The 24,581-nt window shown below is 44.2% G+C and overlaps 1 protein-coding gene across 1 annotated transcript in view; it reads right to left on the minus strand.

Moving 5' to 3' along the window:
• LOC119660934 (allatostatins MIP) overlaps positions 1-10,347 on the minus strand; it is a 136,520-nt gene extending 126,173 nt beyond the window's left edge. The window contains exon 1 of the mRNA XM_038069925.1: positions 9,973-10,347. The gene's annotated coding sequence lies outside the window, so the exon portion shown is untranslated. The remainder of the gene's footprint in view (positions 1-9,972) is intronic.
• Positions 10,348-24,581: the final 14,234 nt, after the last annotated feature.

Genomic DNA, 24,581 nt, shown 5'->3' on the forward strand with positions numbered 1-24,581 from the left:
CGGCTCCAGAACCGTTTTATGTTTATGAAGACGTCAGTATATCCTGACACGCATTCTTCTGCTTCGTCCCTGTTTTCTATTGGTTTCAAGATAACATCGTATCTTCTACCAAACAGATGTATGGGAATCCGAGAATCGGCAGGTATTGCGAAAACTAGATTCAGTTGTCCCAATGACTCGTCCAATGCTTTGTGCCCCCACGTCCATTGTTTCCCCATAGATCTAATGGAATTAGTCTATCAGCTGCTCTCATTGCAGTGCTCTGAATAAACAAATCCAAAGGCTGCAAATTGAGTAATGCATTCAGAGCTGTACCGGATGTTGTGCTCATGACACCGGTGAACACAGATATACAGTTCTTTGCAGTGTGGTTAGTTGCGACCGCCTATATAGCCCAAAAGCTGTTAGAGCTCGTTTCGTCTTTATCTCTACATGTTTGTTCCCAAGAAGCTTCTTGTCTAGAATAACTCCCAGATATTTCGGAGAGTTGAAGGGTGGTACCCCTCATCTCTGGAATGCCTTCCAACAATACCTGATTCCTCTCTCTCTTGTTAGATTCGTTTATCTTTAGGGTTTTTTGAGGATGTCTAAAACGATTTGACGAGTGTCCAAATACCCTACGATGAGCCTAGGTCCATTGGTTCCGGCTTAGGTTGTTGTGAGAAATTATTATAAGGCCTTGGTTTATGATTCTGAATCTGATTTCTGTTTTGGAAATGATTTTGCCAATTTCTATGCTGGAATTGATTATCTTCGAAAATTTGTTATTATGGAAGTTGACGATATTCCGGGGTAATGAAACTTTGAAGTGATAATCCAATCCTTGAAATTGCGTACATTGTTTCTGATAAAGCGTATTCTGCACTCAATGTTCTCTACAACATAATGCGTGTAGCTATACTATTAATCCAAGGATAAATGTTCTGATCTCCTTTTGCTCCATTTCTGCAGTTAGGGCGTTAATAGCTTCTTCGCTTTTATGAGTCGTTTCTATTTATGAAGTTATCAGATTCAGATGGACATTCGATTTATTATGGAAGGTTTCTAAATTAATTGATCCTTGTTTTTATTATGTTCAAGATTTCTCTGTAGGTATTTGTTTGTTTGAAAATTTTCACTGTCATGTAATAATACTACTATTTTCCTCCAAGGCGACATTCGCTTTCTACCTTCGCAATCAGCGCGTAATGTGATTTCCATTTTAATTTGTTTAATTTATTGACTATTTCGTCCAGTTCACTTGTTTCCTGTCTGACCAGCTGTGGACAATAACGAATTCTGCTAAAATTCTGCTGCGCTTTGCAATGCACTTATTTCCGTATTTCTTCTATCTCACTAAATGTGGATAGTTATGAATTTTCATAAAATTCAGTGGTACTTTGCAAATTGCTTAATTTCACTTTATAGTTTTACTTCTAAATTTCTAATATATGGGGGGAAAAGAAATGTCGTATTTTGTCAATAGATGGCGACATTTAAATATATCTTGTGTTGTATAATACTTATTGCATCGGGTCACACTATACGGCGATTTGAAGAAGACAATATGTGCTCTAAGTGTCTCTTTGACAGTGTTGTGATTGTACGTTTCAGTCTCAAGTTATAGCGCGTCAAAGATGGAGTCCACAAAGCATTTTTCGCTTTTACTACTTAAGAGGTAAAAATGCAATGAAGGCGGCCGAAAAAATTTGTGAAATTTATGGGCCCAATACTCTAACGATTCGCACAAAAGATCGTTGGTTCGATCGATTTCGTTCTGGTGTAGTAGATGTCGAAGATACTTCCCATGCTGGTAGGTCAATCGTCGTAGAAACCGATAAAATCGTCGAAATCATCCAAGCAAACCGGCATATGAGCAGTCGCTCGATTTGTGAGAAACTGGGTTTAGACCATGAAACCGTTTGGAACCATTTGCAAAAGATTGGATTAAAAAAAAACCTGGATGTTTGGGTGCCACCCTAGTTGACGCCAAAAAATCTCTTGGACCGAATCAATGCCTGCGATGCACTGCTGAAACGGAACGAATTCGACCCATTTTCCAAGCGGATGGTGACTGGTGATTAAAGTGGATCACGTGCGACAACCTCAAGCGAAAAAGATCGTGGTCGAAGCGCGGTGAGCCGGCCCAAACCATCGCCAAGCCCCCAAGGTTTTGTTGTGTGTTTGGTGGGATTGGAAAGGAATCATCCACTATGAGCTGCTCAACTATCGTCAGACCCTGAATTCGGTCCTCTACTGTGAGCAAATCGACCGTTTGAACCAGGCGATTGACCAGAAGCGGCAAGAATTGGTCAATAGGAATGGTGTTGTGTGCCATCAGGGCAACGCTCGGCCTCACATATCTTTGATTAACCGCCAGAAGCTACGGGAGCTCGGATGGGATGTCCTATCGCACCAAATGATTACCATCCCTTCTGGTCCATGCAAAACGCTCTTGGTGGTAGTTGGCTTCAAAAGAGGCTTGCGAAAACTAGTTGTCTGAGTTTTTGGCAAATGAGGAGGGGGGTCTTATAAGGGGGGGGGGGGGGGGGGGGGAGGGATAATGAAGTCGCCTTCTAAATGGCAAAAAGTTTACGAACAAAATGGTGCATATTTGACTTAAATCGGATAATTCTCAGTATATTAAATAAAGCGTCAAATTTTGATCACAAATATGACATTTATTTTTTCCCCAACCCAATGTTACACGGTAGCTAGTCTCAGTGGTCTATACCCTCAGGAAGTGGACTTGAATGCAACTTGTTCTGGTTTTATGCAGCTGGATGTTTCGTAGCTTACGTCTACAATCATTTTTGACCAACTGCAGTATTTTATCCTTGTTGTCGCTGTTCGATTCACTTTCACCACATCCCGGTTGAATCCGCAATTAAATCTTTACACTTATTGCAGATTAGCGCAGATTCTTTATTTAGATCCTGTTAGAATATTGCTGCTTAAAATTATACCTGTCTAGCATCAGTCTACGGCCGATGTGACACAACTCAAGAAACAGAAATCGCTTGTTTCGTATTCCGTGTATTTATACACTTCGTTTATCTTTTGCCTACGTAACTGGTATGCTTACCTTATATTGTTTTACTATTCTTATACTTTGGGATTCTTCTCATTTCGTTTGATCATTTGTGGTCAGTATGATTTGTGCGGTCTTGGGTGTGGTCGGTATACCATATGTTGATATTTTTATTTGTGTTTCCTTATAAGTCATTAACTCGCGCCAGCTCACAATCAACCAAAAAACAAAAACGAGTTGACGATTCTGAGCAGTGTTTGAAGCTCTTCTTCCATAAAAAACCCGAATTTATGCGCCGAAATTTGACACTAGACGAAATATGGCTCCATTATTTCACAACAGAATCAAAATGATCGTCATCCGAGCGGACTGCACGTGGTGAACCGACTCGCGTACAAAGACGCCTGGTAAGGCTATGGCATCTGCATTTTGGGATGCTAGTGGTATAATATTCATTGACTATCGTGAGAAAAGAAAAACCATCAACAGCGACTATTACATAGCGTTATTGAAGCATTTGAAGGATGAAATCGCGGAAAGCCGGTCCCATTTAAAAAAAGGGAAAGTGTTATCTCATCAAAACAATGCACCGTGTCACAAGTCGATAAAAACGATGGCAAAACTGCATGAATTGGGCTTCGAATTGCTTCCGCATCCACCGTATTTTCCAGATTTCGCTCTGATAGTGGTATTTACTATTTGGGGTTGCAGTAAATTTACACGGAAAAGACAACTTTGAGTTACTGTATATTTACCAGTAATAGCACGATTTTGATCAAACCGGGAGATCTCATGCTTCATACTATAGTATGTACTTACTACTTTTTTTAACTCTAGAATAACTTAAGGTGGGGGGGGGGGTTTCCAGGCAATTTTCCCAAAAACATTGTAATATACTATTATTAGTTTAATTAAACTAGGTATCGATTTGGAAAATATTTTAAGGCCTGGATAACATATGGAAGCACTTTTATGATTTTTTTTTAAGATTTGCCTGTTGGGTAGTTTCTGAGAGCGCGTCCGTTAAGGAAATCAATTTCGGCCCCCCGCATTCCCCGCCTTCCCAACAAATGTCAAAACTAAGACCGGCTTCGAAAAGTACTAGTGGAGACCTTTCATTTGATAACCAAAGTGACTATATTCAGTGAAAAAAAAATTTGCAATCTCCGTTAGCATTCAAGAGGTCCCCCTTAAACTCAAAGTAGAAAGATGTCACTACTGCATATATTCGCGTTTACAGCTCCCACCCTCTCACCAAAATTTCGTGTCAATCGGTATAGCCGTTTGAGAGAAAATTGCATGTGACCGACAGACACATAGACAGAGATTGAACCGATTTTGTGTTCATTCTCTGTGAGAAATTTCTTACGCATGATTTTTCATTCGTACATAACTAAAAATTCAAAGTATCCCTTGACACATCCAACTCTACCGTTCATATGATGATGACGTCATACGCGCGTTAGGTTGCGTTAAATTCACTTGAAATAGAATATTTTCACCTTTTGCACCTTAGTTAATAATAGTTGGATTTGCTTGAAACTTTCCTAATTGTGTACTTATGGTACCAAATTTTGTTCCTCTAAGATTTACTTCGACGCGTTTTCGGGTAAATTTCTAACATATGGTAATGTACTATTATTAACTTTATTTGAGAAGGTATCGGAATGGGATGTATTTTGAGGCTGAGATTTTTTATAGGCGCGCCATTGTGATTTTCTTTAGATTTTTCGGCTAGATAGGATCTGAGACATGTTATACCTTTTGGGCACACATATTGAGCCCTCACTCCCATATGTTTCAGCCGATGTGAGAGCTTTTTAATTTGATACGCCACATGACTATCATCTGTGCGAAAAATACACACCCCCTTCATATGTAGCTCAACACAAAATGGTGCCATTTACGGTATGTAAAAGGATTCACAGGCACATATTCTCACCAAATTTCGTGTCAATAGCTAAAGCCGTTTCCGAATAAATCGGGTGTGACCGACAGGCAAACAGTCAGATAGATGGATAGGTTCTGTTTAACACAAAATCTTAAAAAAGGAAAAATTAGTTTGGGCAGGTTTCTTTTCCTCCCAAAAGTTATGAAGACTTTTTTCAAAAATTGAAATTATATATCTAATACAATAAGGTGTCCCGTTTATGATGGTACAAATTTTAATGGTGGAGAGTAGAACTTGTTTGAGGTTCACCAGGACCAGTTAGAAAGCAACATGTTTTCTTGGTTGTGGTCCACGGAATCCTCATCCTTGGCCAAGCATGAGCAAGTCCCGGCCAGCTTAGGTCTAAATTTTACAAGGTGGTTTTTGAATTAATATAAGGGAGTAAATGCCAACTTGTAACCACTTCGGCCACGCTGCCCCCAGGGCAGAGGTGAGGCAGCGTCTGGTGAGTTGCCTCTGCCTGGATGAAACGGCAAGTCATAAAATTCTTTTAGCCCAAGCTAGTAACGAACATTCCTCTTTCAACAAAGTCCGAACCTTTCATACCTCAAGCGTCCAGCGTCCGATTTTTTAACTGAATTCAAAAAGCTTTTTTTCCATTTCTTACAGCACTGTGAGTTGGGATTTAAGAATGCACTCAAAATTCTCCCTGCTCGTCGTAAGAAGCGACTAAAGGGGATAGAAATTTGTGGGCTAACAACATGCAAATTTTGAAATTTTATTGCTACCGAAACGTCAATAACGACTCAGATAAGGACTAACCTCACGGCCACAACCTCTAGCTATCGAAATCGGAGAATGGTTGGTTTCTGGAATGTGTGCACGCTCTTTGGTAACGGTAACGAGGGTCCTCAGAATGCTCGCTTCCTCCAACTCGAGCAGGAATTCTAACGAGATAAGCTGGATTTTCCAGGCCAAGCAAAGTAAGGTGGTGAGACTCGGGAGAGTACTCTCCTTCTTGTCACACTAATCGTAATGTGCTTTTGTACTCTGAAAAGCCGACCAGCAGATGCGAATCTGATGGCGGATTACTTATAACGGCTACCGCAAGGGGCACTCTCTTCACTTAGGAGTCGTTTTTGGCAAGTTAAAAGGCATCACTATTGCACAGTGCTATGCACCAGTGGAACCCTACGATAGAGTGAGGAAGGATGCTTTCAAAGACCAACATCGTACGTGTTATTAGACTGAGCAATTTGCGATCAGTAGTAGATTTAGGAGTTTCCTCCTAGAGAAGGGTAAGAAAAGGGTCGCTGACATCCTCCTTGAAAAGGATCACCATCTGATTATCGCCTACGTTAGCTTGGGTGTTGCATCTGGCACTTTTCGCAGGGTTGGAGAGCAAGTTCAACATCAACCGCCTACATGATCCTGAGGATATCGATGAGCGTTGGGCTGCCATCAAAAATGATCTTTTCCCGGGTGCTAAGCAGGTATTCGGCAACGTTCCAATGGGCATTATAAGATCTACGAAATGTTGCAAGCGGATTGATGAACAGAAGGGGCTAAAGGCTCTATCGGTCACTGCGAGTAATGGTGGGCGTGACGCGCTTAAACTCCGATACCGAGCGAAATCCTGTGGAGTTTAGCGGAATGGGCACCGTGACAAAAGGGAATTTGCTGAATGACTTCAGAAAAGTATATCGCATCTAGAAAGAATTTGCATGTGGTCGCAAATCTCTCGATGGTTTAGTGATGGTCCACGATAATGACAAAATGAAGAGGCAGAAAAAATGCATCATATCCGGCGAGGATCCTCCACCTGTAGATGAAACAGCTAGTTAACCTAACATACGGACATCGACTGTTCTCCAAGCAGAAGAGAAATCATTCCGCCCATCAATGCACTCAAACGGAGTAAAAGCGCTCGACAGGGCACCCGCAAAGTTACCTATCGCTGTACCTACAGCGGATAGGAATCTGCTATTCATGTGGAAATCTGAGACCTCTTTCAGAGAGTGAAAGAAGGCGAAGGTCGTTAACATTCCAAAAAAGGTACACGTTTTGATTGTAACAATTGGACAGATATCTGCGTGTTTACTGCCGTCGCAAAGGCAGTCGCTAATATAACCTGGAGCCCATTAAAGAACTTCTCGAAAGCTTGATTGGCAGAAATCAGACTGCCTCCCGCTCTGGATCCGCCTGCAGTGGCCACATCAACACCCTACGGATCTATTCAACAGTACGCGGAGTTTAGATTTTCATTTCACCTGTTCTTCATTGATTTCGGGAATACTCTACGCAGGAGGGGCATTCCGAAAATAACTAAGAGCTATTATCAGAGCGAGATACAGTGGAGCAAAATGTCACGTGCTGCATCGAGATAAAATCCCGGAGAATTTTGAGGTCCAAAGTGGAGTCGCTGTTAAAAATAAGCGAAAGGCTATCCGCTCTGGGCTTGTGGGGCAAATTTAGAAATATAAGCCTCATTAACGTTCATGCCCCTACAGAGGAGACTGCAGAGTCGGAGAAGGATACCTTCCACGAGGCAGTAGAGCGAACCCTCGAAGCCTGTTCCAGGAATAATATCTAAATCATACTTGAGGATTTGAACAGTCAAGGAGGGACGGAGCCTGTATTCAAGCGGTACGTTGGCTCCCATAGCTTACGTAGAAATATATCAGGCTGCGAGTTATTCAATTAGCAGTCTCACAAGAAATGGTCGTTGGAAGTACTTATTTGCGCGGAAAGCGGTTCACAAATAAACATGGGCCCCTCCAGGCGGGACCACTTTCACCCAAATTGACCAAGTGTTGATCGAACGCCGCCAACTCTCAGAGTGGCAGAGAACAGACCCTGTTTCAGTTTACAAAAACTGTTTCGCGCGAAACGTCTCACCATAGAGTCAAAGCTCTTACTGTATAAGACAATGATCTTGCCAGTCCTCATGTATTCCTTAGCAAGAAAAATTGCGTACTCTTGGCCGCGTTCGAGAGAAGAATCGTCCGAAGAATTTTTGGCTCCCTATATGAGGATGGACGACTCCGTAGCCTACATAACGACGAAATATATGAGCGATACCATGATCGTCAGGTTGTGGATAATATCGGGCTCAATAGGTTGCGGCGGGCGGGCTACATAATCCATATGGATGAGGATGATCCAGCCGGAAAAGTCTATAAGGGCAATATCTATGGTAGAAAAAGAAGACGAGGCAGACCTTGCTGGAGATGGAACGATGGCCTAGGTCAGGACACCAGACAGTTTTTAGCGATATCGAATTGGTGGACCTCGGCGCAAAACCGGGATATCTGGAGTTCCTTATTAAGGCAGGCCTAGACCGGATACCGGTTGTTGCGCCGTGGATGATGATTCAATCGGCTCTGACATCTTCCCTAACACAATTCGAATACGCCGATGACATCAGGTGGCTTTCTGAAAGGCTCATGAACCTTGACCAATGGCTCTGGATTTGGAAAGAGAGGCAAGTAGAGTTGGACTCAAAATAAATACCAACAAAACTAAGGTTCTGGGTCTGACGAGTCATCGCACTCTGCTCACGTCGGAATTAATGGGCACAGCATCGACGGCGTCGATCCGCTTGTATATCTAGCAAGCGTGGTTTTGCGGACGGTGGCACTGAACTGTATGTTGCCCGTCGCATTAACAGCGTTAGATTCGCTTTCGCTGCCTTATCTAAAATCTGGGAATGCAGTTAAATCAACAGCAAGATTCAGTTGAGACTGTTCTGTAATGCTGTTCTTTATATGTTGCTATATCGGAGTAGTACATGGAAAGTAACCCCGATTGTCACCCAAGTCTAGATTGCATCGCCGGAGTATGCTGGCCTGATACTATTACCGGTGAAGAGCTTGCTTAACGCTCAAGCCTGTCACCCGTACTCAATGTGATCGGAACGCGGAAGTAGCAGTGGATAGGTCACAAATTATTGAGGGGTGGCAATTGCATTGCTGGCTACGCCATGCACTGGAACCCACTCTCCCAAGCTGGCCGACGAATGGGTCGCTCTAAGGGGACTTGGTGGAGAGTAGTAGAGAAGGAATGCAGGCATCTCGAGGAGTGGTGAGCTGAAGCGCATTTCAGGTAACGGGGAATGATGGCGCGTAAGCGTGGTTGAAGCGCTATATCCCATGAAGGGGTAAATGGCAACCATATCTACAGGCTTGAGTTTCTGACGTTCCGAAATTTTCGCTCTTTTTTCGTGTAAATTCGAATAAGAATATCTTTAGATGATCACGGTCCAGCTAAGGCTCTAAATTCAGTAGGTGGCGCTGCATTTGTCAAGTTTTTATTGAATCAAAAATGCACTTTTATGTTTCTTCTACTGGAAAATAAATGAAAGTAAATTTTTATCTGCTCGAAAAGAATGATAGTGTTTCTTTATGAAACCAACATTATAAAGATTTTAAAAAAGTGATTAAAAAAAGCACATTATGACCAATTTTCAGTTTTTTATCAAGCAATGCGCCTGTGATAACTTTGAAGCTTCGGGTGGTTTTACACAAACATATATGAAAACTAAGATAGTTTCGTGCAAGAGCAATTAAAACTTGAGATCATTTCCTACAAAACCTGATTATTTTAGGCTATATAAAGACTCCATAATTTTAATTCCCTAGGTCCAAACCTTAACCTGAATGAATTATGAAATTCTAGACGAGGTATATCCCTTGATAGTGAGTTACAAGAATACAGAAGGAAAAGTCTAGATTTTTTACCATCTTATTTGGAATACTGACTTTTTTCACAATTTTAGGATATGCTGTTTAATATTGCACCTAACCTTTATTATTTCCAACGCAACAGGTTTGCTTACTGTGGTTAGCATTGCTTTGGGAAATGCATTTGGGGAAGAACAGCGATCAATAAATTTATGATAGAATAAAATTCTTATTTATATCATTGTTTCATCAGTTTTAATTTGTTTCTAGATAGTCTTGTCTTTTTTTAATTCAAGTAGCTTTTTCTTGCTAAACATCAAAAAATAATATTGGTATCAACTCTGACACTGTAACTTGACCGTTAAAAATCAATTTGATATTATTTTTACCTTAGTTACGTTATCTGCTCTCTTGTCGCTTTCTTTATTCCTCTCTTTTGTAGGAAAATTAATTGGAGTCTTCCTTTTAACTACAAACCTTTAATATCCCTTTTAATTTTTACTAATTATTTTCACTCACTCCGTTCCACAAAAAGCAAATCACTAGAAAACAGTTCAAATTTATCTTTTATCTTTGAATTTCAATTTACTTTCAGAATCAATTTCTTATCCTTAAACCTTTTTAACGTTTTTTATTTTATATTTTAAACCACACTTTTAGTTTTCATGGAACGTGGAACTCGTATAAACTAACTTTTCCCACTATTATCTTTTTTTGCTACACTATCCTCGCTTTCTTTCTCCGTGCTCTGTATTAACTGAAACTTTTTGAGAAACTGCCACAAAATGCGAACAAGTGTCCATTTTTATACAAAATGTGTAATAGATAGGAGCGCACGACACCATTCAATTCATTCAATTTTTAGGAAAGTGGTGGTGGTGGTTATCACATGAGGAATGACTGTGTGGAGCCACTGCGCAGTGTATGGTTTCAACGCAAAATTGCGAAGTGGTTAAGATAAAGTAAGGATTCTTTGTTGAAACGAATTTGCAACTATTTTGCATAGTTTTGCTTAAACAATTAAATAGGAATAAATACTATAAAACTTCCTACATTCGAATATTTAATATTGGAATGGAAATTTATTTTCCATATTTATTTCCATTCCAGGTTTCTCACCCCAAGTAGGGTACCATGCACTAGTAACTTAGAAGTTATTCGTTAATTTTCCCTGACAAGTACAAAGCGTCTAACTTTGAACCGTTGCTAGCTACTAGTTAGTAATATAAGTTAGTAATACGCAATTTACGACCAAGACCCAACTAGGAATCAAGAAAACAATTAGTCAGTTTCCAGGAACTAACTTATCGTTAACGAACTCACAATAAACAACTCAAAAATTATTATATATAGTGAATGTGTATTGATATATTATAGAAACCCAGGATTCACACATAAAATCATATTATTGTATTATTGCATATTATACCTCTATAAGAAATTTTAGTTTACCAGATCAGAAAATAAACTGGTTCTTTCACTGGCATTTGCTTCCCTTATTTGGAGAGGATGCTCTGTTTATCAGGAAAGATCTTTTCTTGTTATTCGGCTAGGTCCGAATTGAACGGCGCAGCAATCGGTATCCGGTCTACGCTTACCTTAATAAGGAACTCCAGCCATCCCGGTTTTGCACCGAGGTCCACCAATTCGATATCCCTAAAAGCTGTCTGACGTCCTGACCTACGCCATCGCTCCATCTTAGGCAGGGTCTGCCTCGTCTTCTTTTTCTACCATAGATATTGCCCTTATAGACTTTCCGGACTGGATCATCCTCATTCATATGGATTAAGTGACCCGCCCACCGTAACCTATTCAGCCGGATTTTATCCACAACCTGACGGTCATGGTATCACTCATACATTTCGTCGTTATGTAGGATACGGAATCGTCCATCCTCATGTAGGGAGCCAAAAACTCTTCGGAGGATTCTTCTCTCAAACGCGGCCAAGAGTTGGCAATTCTTCTTACTAAGAACTCAAGTCTCCAAGGAATACATGAGGACTGGCAAGATTGTTGCCTTTTACAGTAAGAGTTTTGACCCTATGGTGAGACGTTTCAAGCGGAACAGTTTTTGTAAGCTGAAATAGGCTCTGTTGGCTAACAACAACCGTGCGCGAATTTCATCATCGTAGTTGTAATCGATTGTGATTTTCGACCCTAGATAAGATCCTTATTCTTCCCGTTTGACCAGTGCGGTTTGATGTTGTTGGTTGGTTGGTTTTCGGTGCTCACTTTTCCATCATATACAGGGTGCGGCAGCATAACCTCCTTTTTTCAAAACTCGATAAAAACTATTGTATGCATCGGAAAATATTTATTTATTTTTTATAATGTAGGTACATGTCTAAAGTTTTTATTTACATTGTTTTGAAGATCAAATCTGTTAGGTGACGTCCCCCATGCTCCATAAATTGCGTAAACCTATTTCTGGCGTTTGTCATGACTCTTGTTAGCATAGCAGGTGTTATGTTGGCAGTTTCTTCTTGGATGTTGGTCTTCAAATCTTGTAGGGTTCTTGGACGGTTCACATAAACACGGGATTTAAAAAAAACCCATAGAAAAAAATCACAAGGGGACAGATCGGGAGAGCGTGTCGGCCATTCCAAATCGCCTCTAAATGAGGTAAGGCGCTCTGGAAAGTGTTCTCTCAAAACAGCCATCGATGCTCTTGAAGTGTGTGCTGTTGCACCGTCTTGTTGGAACCAAGTGTCCCCCAAATTCAAATTTTCTAGCCGTGGGAAAAAAAAATTCTGTAGCATGTTTACATACCGGTCCGAATTCACTGTCACTGTAACCTCATTTTCCTCAAAAAACCAGGGACCAATAATTCCAGCTGAGGAAATTGCACACCACACTGTGACTTTGGGTGAATGCAAAGGCTTTTGTTGCAATTCTCGAGGGTTGGTGTCAGCCCAGTAGCCCATGTTTTGTTTGTGGCGCGGCAGGATCTGCAGCATTCGAAATTTATTTCGAATGTTGCGGATGCGGACGGGTAGATGGCGCGGAACTCTCCACTCACTCATTTTCTGAACGCACCAGGGGAGTGGAGAATTAGCGGTGGAAAAATGCCGTTGGTTGGGACAGTAAGGACCGCATGGAAATAAGTCGGTCTCTTCTGTTCCCAACCGCGGCGGCGAACTGCTGATTTTGTGGTGGCTGTTGTTGATGCCTCTGACATCGCAGTAGGTGCTGCCCTTCACCAAAAGGTGGATCAAGTTTGGCAGCCGTTGAGCTTCTTCTCGAAACAGTTGAATCCCGCTCAACGGAACTACAGTACCTACGATCGCGAACTGCTCGCCGCGTACTTGTCCATCAAATACTTCCGTTTCTCCCTAGAAGGCAGGCAGTTCACAGTGTTCACGGACCATAAGCCTCTCACGTTTGCTTTGAAACAAAAGCCCGACAAAGCGTCCCCTCGTCAGCTTCGACACCTGAGCTTCAGAAGCCAGTTCACGTCAGACATCCAGCACGTGTCCGGCAAGGACAACATAGTTGCTGACGCTTTGTCTCATGTCTCCGAGGTTAACATCCCCACCTCACTCGATTTCTCGGCTATTGCCAAGGCGCAGGAGGATGATGCAGCACTTCAGAGCCTCAAGTCCAACCCCGAATACAAATTTCGGGAGTTGCCCATCTTCGGCTCAAACCTCTCGCTCTGCTGCGAAGACTCGGAAAAGGGACCTCGGCCATACATTCCGGCCACATTTCGCAAGGAAGTGTTCCACGCAGTTCACGAGTTAGCGCACCCCGGCATCAGGACAACAAACCGGTTAGTCACCGCAAAATACTTCTGGCCCTCCATGAACAAGGATATCAATTCCTGGGCCAGAGAGTGCATCGCATGCCAAAAGTGTAAAGTCTCCAGGCATGTAAGGAAAGAAGTGGGCTCATTCCCCCGCACTACCAAGCGTTTTCACACGATACACCTCGACATAATAGGGCCTTCGCGAGACTCGCACGGCTACAAGTATTGCCTCACAATCATCGACAGGTTCACGCGGTGGCCTGAGGCAATACCTCTGAAAGACATTACGGCGCAATCTTGTGCCGAAGCCCTCGGTCGAGAGTGGATACCTCGCTTTGACGTCCCTGCAGTGGTCATCACTGACCAGGGAATGCAATTTGAATCCACCCTTTTCTCGGAGTTAGGCAAACTCCTGGGTTTTAAACGCCAGCGGACTACGGCATACCACCCGCAATCTAATGGGATGCTGGAACGTTGGCACCGGACGCTGAAAGCCGCCATTACGGCACGCGACGATTCGTCCTGGACTCAAGTCTTGCCCCTCGTCCTACTCGGCCTTCGTACAACCCGCCGAGAGGAATTTGCTGCCAGCCCCGCGGAGCTGGTATACGGGGAGAACCCAAGACTCCCAAGCGATCCGGTCTTCGACAAGAGATCGGGTCTCACGGAGTCGGGGTTGGTGCGTCTGCTGAGGGACAATCTCCGACACATCAAAGCGCCACCACCCACTCGACACGCGTCCATACCTGCTTGTTCGCCCAAGGAACTGGACACATGCACGCACGTGCTTATCAGGACGGATGACGTCCGGAAGCCGCTGCAGCCTCCATATGAGGGCCCGTACCGCGTTCTCGAGAGGGGAGAACATTTCTTACAGCTCGAGATCGGTGGTCACAAAAAGGCGGTCTCTTTGTCCAGGCTGAAACCCGTGTGCGCCCCGAAGCAGCGTCGTGTCCGCTTTGTGGCTTAACGGCGAACGAAGTTCGGGGATCCGTCGCCGAAACCCCCTAGGTTTCGTCTGGGGGCGGAGTGATGTGGCGCGGCAGGATCTGCAGCATTCGAAATTTATTTCGAATGTTGCGGATGCGGACGGGTAGATGGCGCGGAACTCTCCACTCACTCATTTTCTGAACGCACCAGGGGAGTGGAGAATTAGCAGTGGAAAAATGCCGTTGGTTGGGACAGTAAGGACCGCATGGAAATAAGTCGGTCTCTTCTGTTCCCAACCGCGGCGGCGAACTGATCTTTGTTTTTTTTTTCTTCTATTTCGCTATTAAATAAATTTATTGAAATTTGAAAATTACCTTCAGAAGTAAACACCTAGAAATTATAATATCGCTTAGTATAATTCAAGTCAAAGATTGTGATCAAATCAGAACATGTTTGTTAACCGACCCACACAAATGAAAATGGGTTTCATCGCTAAAAAAAACAATAGCACCCTCGGGAACGACATCAAGAAGAAGCTCACACGCGTTCATCCCAGAATTGAAGTCACGTTCTGAAAGTTCCTGCACTATCGCCATCTTATAGGGATGAAAATGAAGATCATCACGAAGAATTCTTCTCACAGAACGATCGGATAGTCCAAGGGCAGATGCGTGTTTGCGCGCAGAACATTGACGCTTTCATTGCTTCAATGTTCTCAGGTGATCTAACGGGCCGAGGGACTCCAGTTCTTCCTTTTGTCGCACTTGCAGTTTGTCTGAATGTAGTGACCCATGGAACAATTGATTTGCTGTCAGGGACGGGAGCCAACGGGGCTAAATTAAAGCGATTCCGAAATGCACGCTGTGTTGCAATAACCAAACATCCGCTTGAAAAGTAAACCTCAACGGCAAATGCACGCTCCTCACTATTCCAACGCATGATGGCGACTGAGCCGTGTCGGGACAAAACCTTACAGTATCCCCTCTTGAACGAGACCACTAGCGCTCCGCTATGACATCAACTAACTGAATGGTGCGCATTTTAGAAAAGGAAGTTATGCTGCTGCACCCTGTACTTCGTCTTGCCTTCATTGATGTGCGGCCCAAGATCTCGCGCCACCTGTTCGATCTGGATGAAGAGAGTTTGTACGTCTCGGGCAGTTCTCCCCATGATGTTGATATCGTCAGCATACGCCAGTGGTTTGGTGGACTTAAAGAGGATCGTAGCTCTTGCATTTACATCAGCATCACAGATCACTTTCTCGAGGGCCAGGTTAAAGAGGACGCATGATAGGGCATCCCCTTCTCATAGACCGTTGTTGATGCCGAATGGTCTTAAGAGTGATCCTGCTGCTTTTATCTGGTCTCGCAAATTGATCAGGGTCAGCCTAGTCAGTGTTATCAATTTCGTCGGGATACCGAATTCTCTCATGGCCGTGTACAGTTTTACCCTGGCTATGCTATCATTGGCGGCTTTAAAGTCGATGAAAAGATGGTGTAAGTGTTATCCAAATTTCAACAGTTTTCCATCGCTTGCTGCAGAGAAAAAATTTGATCTGTTGCTGATTTGCCTGGAGTGAAGCCTCTTTGGTATGGACCAATGATGTTCTAGGCGTATGGGGCTATCCGGCCTAGCAACATAGCGGAGAATATCTTATAGATGGTACTCAGCAAAGTGATACCTCTATAATTGCTGCACTGTGTCCATCTTCTTCAGTTGGCGGGAACTCCAACTCGCCGATGTTGTGGTTGTTCAGCAGCTCATCAAAGTACTCAACCCATCGCTCCAATATGCCCATTCAGTCGGAAATCACATTTCTCTCATTGTCTCGGCAAGATGAACATTGAGGTGTATAAGGCTTCATCCTGCTGACTTGTTGGTAAAACTTGCGCGCCTGGTGCAGTTGCACTTTTCTTTCTTTTCTTTTCTAGTTCACAGACTTGTTGGTTCTCCCAGGCTTCCTTTTTCCGTCTGTGAAGGCGCTTCTCCACCCGACAGAGTCTGTGATAGGTCTCTGCGCGTGCCCGCTTTCTTTGAAAATGCAACATTACTCGGTATGCAGCTTTTTTTGCGGCTGGGGCCAAGTATCTTTGTGGCCGTATCAATGATAACGTTCTTCAGGTGTTGTGAAGATAATTTGTTGATGCCTCATCTCCAGGTCCTCTGTTGACTGCGGTTATTGCGGCATCCATTTCCCTCTTATAGGTGTCGCGGAGGGCTGTGTTGTGGATGCCTTCAGTACTCACTCTCACCTGATTGTCGGAGGGGATTGTAGGTGGTGTCGTAATTCGAGCTCGGAGCACCATGCCAACTGGATAGTGGTCCGAGTCTATATTGGCCCACATATATGTTCTGACATTTATCAAGGCTGAGAGGTGGCGGCGTTCAATCAGCACGTGATCAATTTGGTTGAAAGTGGTCCCGTCTGGAGAGGCCCACGTATGTTTGTGAACCGCTTTGGGCGCAAATAAGGTACTTTCAACGGCCATTTGGTGTGATATTGCTAGCTGGATAATGCGCAATCCGGTTTCATTGGTATCCTTATGTAAGCGATGGGAACCAACGGGCTCCGTCCCTACTTGACTGTTGAAATCCCCAAGTATGATTTTGATACCATACTTGGGACAGGCTTCGAGGGTCCGCTCAACTGTAGAAGGTATCCTTCTCCGACTCTGCAGTCTCCTCTGTAGGGGGGTGAACGTTTATGAAGCTTATATTTCTAAACTTGCCTCGCAAACGCAGAGTGCATAGCCTTTCGCTTATATTTTCAAAGCCGATAACACCAGGTTTCATTTTTTGACTGAGTAAGCAGCCTACTCCGAGCACATGGTTTACTGAATGGCCGCTATAATATATGGTGGAGCGGCTCTTCTCCAGGAAACCGGTCCCTGTCCATCACATTTCTTGTAACGCTGTTAGGTCAGCCTTGTATTGGGACAGGGTATCGGCTCGCTGCTCAGCAGCATTCGGTCTGTACAGGGAGCGAACATTCCATGAGAAAATGCGATAATCGTTAATCCGTAGTTGTTGCCGCGTTCCATCCTGCTCGAGGCTCCTTTCGTGGCTTCGTAACATCGGTTTTCCATGCAAGGTTGTCAGCCCTACCCAACCCCCAACCTGGAGGACCAGTTGGTACATTTTGTCCCGTTTTTAGGCGCGGGAGACTCGCCTTCATCCTTCTCCGTCTGCAGTTTTTCATAAATAAAGAACTCCCAGCGATCACCACGAGATAGGGTTTTGGTAGTAGAGCTGTTGGTGTTGGTTCAGCAGGCGTTTCCCAGGTTTTATGCTCCATCGTGGGTACCAATCTACGTTTCGCCCTGGGACTTATACTACCCTTTGACTGCCCCAAATTGGTTAATCAAATACAGATACAAATTGTTTATTATTATTTGCAAATTACATTGCTTACAGATTCACATTGCTCGACATTCATAGCGCCCATTCCAAACCTTTGATCCACTTATTCCCCCATTTACTCGCAAATTTATCTTTTGGCTTACTATATTATTGCCGCAGTTTTTACTGAAATTACAACCAAATTTTAGCTAAATGAATCTGTAGAAAATCTCATAGGACGCAAGTATTGTATCGTGTAACTTACCAAACAGGCGATTGTTTTTCTTGGGTTGATTTCGCCGCTGTTCATCAAATTAGGAGCACTAACCAGTTTTCAATATCCTGTTTTTTTTCTGTACGAGTACATGAAAACTCCCTTCACAATAAGGAATTGAAAATTTCTGTTTTTCACACGTTATTTTTCCACTAATAGTAAACATAATAAAATTGTTTACTTAGTGTCAGTATTTGATAGAGGTACCTTTAGGTAAATAGCCCCATTTATTCTGAGACGCATTTAAAATATCTTTCTACTATTTCCTTGATAACGTCGTTACTTATCCATGTGTTTACAACAATTCAACTGAAAGCAGAATCAACTATTAATTTTAGAAGGATAACTAGAATATTAAAATCAATCTGCGATATCATAGGTCTCGATCTGTTCTTGAGGAGTTGGGCATGCTAGCAGGAATAGAGCAAAATTTTTTTTAGGGTAGGGTAGATGAATGCATTTACGCACACAGTGTTGGATTCCCGAATCGGTATGTTGTCGGACTACCAACTAAACACCTCCCCATCATTAGAGAGTCACATTACTTCGGGCTAGTCTGCGAATTCTCCCGCCTTAAGGAGCCTTCAAATCAAGGAGTTCCTTTCATCAACGGGAGGGGAGAGGAGGAAAGTAACTGTCAGTTTAAGAAACTCCCTGTCATACCGTCCTTCACTGGTCGGGCTCTGTCTTCTTAGCAACGAGATGGACCCAAATGTAATGGGCAACACGGCTCCACTTGTCAATACTCCTCAACATCTCCTCGACAATGTTGTCTGGATAGAGATCCCCTTTGTTTAAATAGAGCTGCTGACGAATCCCATCCCACCTTCCACAAGAAAAAACAGTGTGATGGGCGTCGTCCACAATACCATTGCAAAACACACAATCCGGGGATCGTGTCTTTCCACTCTTGTGCAGGTAAGACTGAAAACCTCCATGTCCACTGAAGAACTGGATAAGGAAATAGTCAGTCTCATCATGCTTCCGATTCAGCTACGGACCTAAGTTGCCGATGAGCAGCGCAGTCCATCTCCCTCCAGTTTCATTTTGCCAAGAGATTTGCTACTCGTGTATTCTGCGTCGCCGTTCTTCACGAGCAACCACCTCAGCCCGTAGCCCTGCGCCGTAGAGCAGGACAGACTGCATTGAACTCATCAGGAGACGTCACCTGCTAGAGGTAGAACCCCCAATATTTGCCATTAGACTACTTAACGTCGAAATTCCAGATGCAGCTTTGTTCGCCGCTGCTTTGACTTGCCCTCCTTTTGGCTGATTTGAACTCCGTCATTATGGTCCATGTCTCCTCCCTGTCACTTAGACGTTATGTTAAGCGCGGAGCCTGTGGCACTACTTCCGGAGCTCTGCAATTTCCACCGTCCAACGTCTCGATGCCCTCCTGGGTATGAAGGCTCGCAGGCCGTCGTTACCAGGTTCATAACTGAATTTACCACAGTGCTGCAGTGCCACCGCCCCAAGAGTACCATCGGGCGCGGCCTCACCTATTCCAAGAGTTTCAGCAAACCTCTCAGTGTTCACTTTCGTAACGTTCCATGCACAGAAAGAGCGCCAGGGTGGCGCACACCGAGAGTTTGCGTCCACAACTTCGAAGGCGATGTATTGATGGTCGCTTGCCGAGAAGTCTTCCAGAACTCGCCACCCGGTTACCAGCGACACCAGTGATTCGGACGCGAAGGTTACGTCTGGAATGCTTTCCTTGCAGTCTGGGCCTCAGAATGTTGGGGTGGATCTGGTGTTTTGAACTACCAGTCCTGTTCTCGCCGCCATTTACAGAATTCGTTTCCCTCTGGAATCTGTGTGAAGCATACCCCATTCCAGTGCCCTAGCATTGAATTCACCCGCGACCAGGATCCGCCCATCTGTGCCTCAAATAGCGTCCTCCAAAGCATCAAGCCTGCGTCGAAAGGCCGGCATCGTCCCAGATACTAAAAAACGTTGTCCCTGAGCACCGAATTTAGACAAAGCCGTCCCCTCGGCCTTGGGTAAAGAGGCTACCACCCCGACCCCATATGGCAGCGGTACCACATATGTCCGGGTGCCATGAAATTAGGTTGCTGTTTCAGTATTGCTCCCTGATGATAAATCAGCTTTGATCTCCGCAGCGAAATGCACTAGCAAATCGTGAGCGGTTGCACTCCTGTGCATATTGATTTGCATTCTTTCCAATTCTGCTCTGAAGACTGGACACCGCCCCGAGCCCGCAGTGTGCGCAACGTTCTCATCAGACGCGTCACGGACCCTGTATAGAACGCAGCTTGCAGGTGTTTGCTTTATGATCTGACTGACCGGATTTATGCCATGCTGCCCTTCTATCAAGTCCCCGACAGGTTGCAGATGTATGCCCATAATCCAAACATCTGTTGGTTAGGGCGGCCCGGATTCGTGTCCTACACACTACCCAACCAATTCTTATTTCCCCGCTACGAGTTTTTGGCCTCGACAGTTCGCAGAGGTGCTACCAATCCGGACATTGGTTATCTCCAGACATTCGCGTTTGATGGTGATGGTAAAGATAATAAAATCCGGACATTGGTCGATGATTGATGGCCTCTTCTACTTCGTTCTTTTCTGTGAGGCAGTCAAGGTCTTGGATTTCCAGAGAACACGTGGTTTCCAGGCTGGAAACCAAAAGCCCCTTGACTGCTTCACAGAACTTAACTTTATTTGTTGTCCTCGACTAAGTTTCTACCCCCCTTCGTTTTACTAATAGAAGACACTGCCCCGCTATCTTCGGGTTTGATCTTGTTACGACTTCCGCAAAAGTCCTCCTTCGTCTCGCCATCTTTTCTTTCGGTGCTCCGTCCTTCGTGTCGTCCTTAATTTTAGGTGGAGGTTTTTCTGATGACGCGGCGTATTGTTGTTTCTTGTCCCGCTTCGTCTTCTTCTTTTGAGCCCTGGAGAGTACCTGAGTGAAGTATCCTTCAAAAGTCCATTCTTCCTTTATTTTTTTCTCTAGTTCGCTCTGCAATGGGTTGCCCGCGGTCCGTTTGGTACTCGTAGTATTTTTATCGGGAGCTGCTTGATTCTGCTTCCCGCGTATTTTTTCTTACTCTCCTTGTCCGACTATAATATAAAATTCTGTCCAGGAGCTCCTCTAGCTTCATTAGCCCATTTTTCACACCTTTGCTGATGTTTTTGTGGAGGAACGTCGCAGATTGCATGCACTTCACAATTGCCGCGCAGTCCTTAATAACCCTTTCCTCTTCAGCTTGCCCCAGAGAAGTCGAAAGGCTTCCCACTCGGCTTATATTCGAAACCATTTGGCTAGTTTGGGTAGTTTCTACTGTGCTCCTTTCCGCAATTATAGCGTGGCGTACGTGGTACCGTTCGGGCTCCCGCCTCCGTTGCAGGTGTTGCATCACTTTGCAAGCCCTCCTCTCCGTCCGCGCATGCCGATGTCTCGTCGGGTATTTTAGCCTTTGTTGTGTCCTTCGTATAAACCAGCCATCTTTTGTTCGCCATTTAAGTTTTTTTACCAGCGCATCGTTTGCAAGGGAGCGGGCCGCAATAGTCAGGAACGGGTATACCCTCGGCGACAAAGCCCCTACTCCAGCTCCCTGAGACCTGACCTACAATTTGCTGATCCCGGAACTCCCCCGAAGGGGTTAGGTCCTGATACACGTCACAACTACTACCTTGGCAGAGCTAGCCTCACATCATCATCGACGTCGACAAGAAGTTTTCCACGGCTTCGGGGACTCCCAGTGTGTCCCGGCGTGTATCGGTCATTAGCAGTTCGCTCTTCACGGAGAAACTTTCTGAAGGCTACTACCTAAGGCGCAGATATTATGCCAGCTAGGGGGTCAGAACTACTTGCGACCCGTTAAGGATCGTTGACGACCTGAATCTAGAGCAATTCTAGACAGAATTTAAATGCACTGTCTGGGTCAGATAGCTCAACCAACCCAGGAGGCTATAGACTTATGATAACAACCATAACTGTAGCTTCATAGGGGTTTTATTCGTTGGACGGATGAGAGTGAGTGTTAACTTTAAACAAACAGATTTAAGATTGGAAAGCTCTCAAGGGAATTTCCTTTTTCGAGGATATTGGAAAAGGTGCCCGTCTCCAGTCCAACTAAATAGGTCACTCTGAGGGTCAAACCTTAGAATAATAATGGAAACATAAAATTCCTCATTGAGCTGGAGTTTAAAAGTAGACTCAAAACATTTTCTTTTTGTCAAGAAAGGCGATTAAAGGAGGAGATGTTTATTGGCTAGCGACTAGTAAATTTCAAAACTTTCCTTCTACCGAAACGAAAACAGTCCCGCGGAAAGACACTGGCCTCACGGTTTCGACCTTTGGTTACCAAAACTAATTTTTAATTGGCTTCCGGAACATGCGCGTGCTTCTCGACACCGGTATCGAGGAGGCCAGCATGTTTGTTTTCTCCAAGAGAGCTTCACTATTGTGCTGATGAGGGACGCAGAAGCTGCCACACATAGCAATAACTTGGCTACCGAATGGCACATCACAAAAGAGCTTGCAGGTAGTCGTTGGCCATTTGATAGTCTTGTAAGGGATGTTAACGGTAAACTCTTAATCTACGACAATAAATAGCTAAAGAGGTGAAGGGAGCACTTTACCTCGATTCCTAACCGTATAAAGTCGGCGAAGTTCCCCCTCTTATAGATGATATGGCAAATCACCGTAACATGCCAATACGGACTACTCCTCCAAACAGAAGTTAAATTATTTTTGCTATCAATGCGCCAAAGTGGAGTTCCTGGTAGATTATGCAGTCGTAATTAACACCATTCGAACCATTTTACAACGCCGTGAGCAGTGTACATACCTGCTCCACCTGTTTTTCATCGGTTTCGGGACACCTTTCGACAGCGTCAACAGAGAGTGTACCCAAAATTCTCCTCAAAGAAGAGGCAATCTGGAGAAACTAATAACTGTTGCTAAAGCGGAATATTACGAGCTATATGAAGGCAAAGTTTTACAGAATTGGTGGAATGAACGTACTGTATTTTAATAAGGGCGTTGAACATGACATCGGGGCAATTGTTTTTCCGATGTCAAGAAGAAAGGAAACAACTCGAAATGTCGGAGGCTGGACGCTTCAGATATAAAGGTTTTGTGTTCATCTCATACGAGGAACTTTCTGTGCCCGTTTTTCTTTTCGAAGATAGCTTTAAATTCAAAATATTCCTTCATATATTTCCAAACTTTCAGATATATGTATGTATGTACATATTGAAGACATACATATTATGCTCGTCCTAAACAAACATTATCTATTATAGCATACTGATTGAACAGGTGACCGGCAGTCAAAGGGTAGTATAGGTCCAAGGGCGAAACGTGGATTGGTACCCACGATGGAGCATAAAATCTAGGAAACGCCTGCTGAACCAACACCAACAGCTCTAGTACCAAACTCTATCTCCACCTCCATGTGGTGATCGCTGGGAGTTCTTTCTTTATGAAAAACTACAGACGGGGAAGGATGAAGGCGCCTAAAAACGGGACAAATTGTAACAACTGGTCCTCCAGGTTGGGGGTTGGGTAGGGCTGACAACCCTACACGGAAAACAACTTGTTACGAAGCCACAACAGGTGCCTCGGACTGGACGGATTTGACAACGACGAACCCGGCAACGACAACGGAATAACGATTTGCGCATTTTCTCATGGAACGCGCGCTCCCTGTACAGAGATGAAGCTGACGAGCAGCTAGCCGATACCCTCTCCCAATATAGGGTTGATGTAACAGCGTTGCAAGAGATGCGATGGACACCATATATTATAGCGGCCATACAGTAAACCATGTGCTCGGCGTAGGCTTCTTAGTCAGCCAAAAAATGAAAACTGCTGTTATCGGCTTTGAAAATATAAGCGAAGGCTACACTCTGCGTTTGCGAAGCAAGTTTAGAAATATAAGCCGCATAAACGTTCACGCCCCTGCAGAGGAGACTGTAGAGTCGGAGAAGGATACCTTCTACGAGGCAGTTGAGCGGACCCTCGAAGCCTGTCCCAAGCATGATATCAAAACCATACTTGCATACGTGCTCCGAGGTCCCTACAGTCCCCTCTGACAATCAGGTGAGAGTGAATACTGAAACCATCCACAACACAGCCCGCCGCGACACCTATAAGAGGGAAATAGATGCCGCAATAACCGCAGTCAACAGAGGTCCTGGAGATGAGGCATCAACAAATGATATTCACACCCACCTGAAGAACGTTATCATTGATACGGCCAGAAAGATACTTGGCCTCAGCCGCAAAAAAAGTCGGAATGGCTGGTTTGATGATGAATGTAAGCTAACTACGGAACGGAAGAATACTGCATACCGAGTAATGTTGCATTTTCAAAGAATGCGGGCACGCGCAGAGACTTATCACGAACTCCGTCGAGCGGGCAAGCGACTTCACAGACGGAAAAAGGAAGCCTGGGAGAACCAACAAGTCTGTGAACTAGAAAAATACAGAGAGCAACCGCACCAGGCGTGCAAGTTTTACCAACAAGTCAGCAGGATGAACCCTTATACACCTCAATGCTCATCCTGCCGAGACAAACAGGGATATTTCCGACAGAATGGGCATATTGGAACGATGGGTTGAGTACTTTGATGAGCTACTGAACAACCAGAAAATCGGCGAGTTGGAGGTTCCGCCAACTGGAAACGACGGACAAATACTGCCACCACCGAGTATAGGAGAAGCAGTCCGTGCAATTCAT

Source organism: Hermetia illucens, chromosome 7, assembly GCF_905115235.1.
Source record: "Hermetia illucens chromosome 7, iHerIll2.2.curated.20191125, whole genome shotgun sequence".
NCBI classification, from domain to species: domain Eukaryota; kingdom Metazoa; phylum Arthropoda; class Insecta; order Diptera; family Stratiomyidae; genus Hermetia; species Hermetia illucens.